Source organism: Propithecus coquereli, unplaced genomic scaffold, assembly GCF_000956105.1.
Source record: "Propithecus coquereli isolate 6110/MARCELLA unplaced genomic scaffold, Pcoq_1.0 Scaffold58, whole genome shotgun sequence".
NCBI classification, from domain to species: Eukaryota; Metazoa; Chordata; class Mammalia; order Primates; family Indriidae; genus Propithecus; species Propithecus coquereli.
The window spans coordinates 1,937,174-1,939,632 of record NW_012151729.1 but is presented as its reverse complement, the minus strand read 5'-3'; positions in this window follow the sequence as shown (position 1 = coordinate 1,939,632).

Below are 2,459 nucleotides of genomic sequence, written 5' to 3'. Positions count from 1 at the left end.
AAAAAAAAAAAAAAAAAAAAATTAGGGACAAAGTACCAAAAACTTAATAGAAAAATTGGTAAAAGACACAAACACACACTCACATAGAGATGTAAAAATGGCTTTTAAAAATGAAATGTTCAGACCCACTCATGATTAGAGAAATGCAAATTGGAATAATACTGAGATATTGTTATCACCTTAGATTAGTGAAAGACAAAAAGTACCACACATTTTGTTAGGCGAGGCTCTGGGGAAACAGCACTGCTGGTGGGAATGCAAATTGATATAACCGTTTTGGAGGGGAACTTGTCAGTACTTAACACAGCTGCAAAAGCCCTTACCTTTGACCTCACCATTCCACACCTAGGAATTTCCCTTGACGAAATACCCCCAACAGTACAAACATATATATGCACAGGATTATTCATTGCAGCATTGTGAGTGCAAATGTTGGGAGCAACACAAATGTCCATATATAAACGAATAGCAGAATAAACTATACCCACAGTTTGAGTCAGGCACTGCCTGGACATCCAATAACAAATCTTATAGATCCTTAGAGAGTTGCCTTGCCTGTCAGTTTTATTCCCAGGGGCACTGTGGCTTATAAAGCATTGTGCTTATGTTACTTATGTCTACTTGGTAGCCAACTCTCAATGCCTTATATGGGTGACTCCTCCCCGCAACCCATATGCAGGGCTTTTGTTGCTTAGCAATCTCAACTCTTCCATTTCCTTTTCTTTCTTTCAATGGCCTTGATGAAAATCAGACTTCTGCTTCTTAAACTGATTTCACGTATCATTTCCCTCTATGCCTCAACTGTTGTCCAGCTCAATCATATTGGTCCAGTAGAGAAGTGCAATAGGAAATGATTCTGAAGGTCGTGGGGATCAGGAATTCCACCACTTCTTTGTATCCTCCCAAATATCTCTATTCCAACTGTGAACTAAAATAAAATTTTAAGGCTCACCCCCCTACTGGCTGACTAAATGGACCCCCTCGTGGCCAAAGGAATACCCTAAAACTAAATTGCCTGCCAAGAGGAAGGAGGTCATACATGTCTTATCATGCCCCGCTCCCTTCTTGGTGACATCCTTTGTAACCCATTAACAGGCCTAAGGGTATGCAAGACAAACCTGCAGGTCCTCAATTTATACAACAAATCTATGTCCAGTGGCTTATCTCTGATAAAGAGCTCCTTATGTTAAAACATTCCAAACCTTTAGGCAAAGCTTCATGTCTTTAACCAATTACAGGTCAAAGAATCTTTTAATCCACCTATAACCTGTAAGCCCCCGCTTTGCGATGGCCCACCTTTTTGGGCCAAACCAATGTATGCCTCCCATGTATTGATTTATGACTTCCCCTGTAACCCCTGTCTCCCTAAAATGTATAAAACCAAACTGTAACCCAACCTCTGTGAGTCCACTGCTCAAGACCTCTTGGGCATGGCTCCGGGTCATGGTCCTCAAATTTGGCTCAGAGTAAATCTCTTTAAAATTATTTTACAGAGTTTGGTCTTTTTTTCTGTTGACACAACTGCCAGGTCCCAGTTTTTGCCAAAGAAGCACGTGGCAGCTGAGAATTCAGCCTATGTTGTCACAACTGGAATGACCAATTTAGTTCCTGTCAGTGATCTCAGAGTGCTGACTGCAATCAGAAAGTGTGTTTTGTATCAGTTACGTGGTGGCCTGAGTTTCTTTATCTGGTAGCTTATCTCCCTTGCCTGATTTTGCATGTTGCCCTGTTCTGTATTCAAATCTTAGTGCCTGGGTTGGCTATCTACCATCTGCAGATCATTCAATGCTATGAGAATCAGAAATTTTTGCATTCCTTTTTTCCAGAGGTTCTTTGGCAACCCTGGGTTTAGTCACTTCATTGGGTTTGTGATTGTTTCTGTAATTGCATACACAACTTAGCATGTATGCATATATGTGAGCTTGAATTTTATGGAGGGAGGAGCCATAGCTTTTATTAGGATCGCAGTGAGGTGTATGATCATGCCCCCCCACCCCGCCTAGTCGTAAACCACTGCCTTATCTCCATTTTATTGCCCCATATTCTATAGTAAGGCTTCCATGGATTCCTCAAAGCCTCAACTTCTCCAGGCTCCCGGTCTGGGTCCCAAAAGAGCAAAGACTTTGTTATTGGCTTATAGCTTCCTATCTAGTGAAAGGATGTTCCTCTCCACCTCTCCTTCATGACACCACAGCTACCTCACATCTCCTCTGAGATGTCGTTGTTTGACCTCAGTCCATTGGTAAATGAGTGATGTATTACAGGAGGGGAACTCTGCTAACTCCAGCCAATTCCTGTTATTCAAGCCACAGTATCAATAACCTAATAGAAGGTGATGTCCTCTATAAATATTCATCATACTGTAGATTAATGCTTTACATGCGTTCATAGGTGTTATAGTTCACAATAAAAAGTTTATAAAAAAAGTGTATTTCTGTTACAAATCATTAATAATTTCC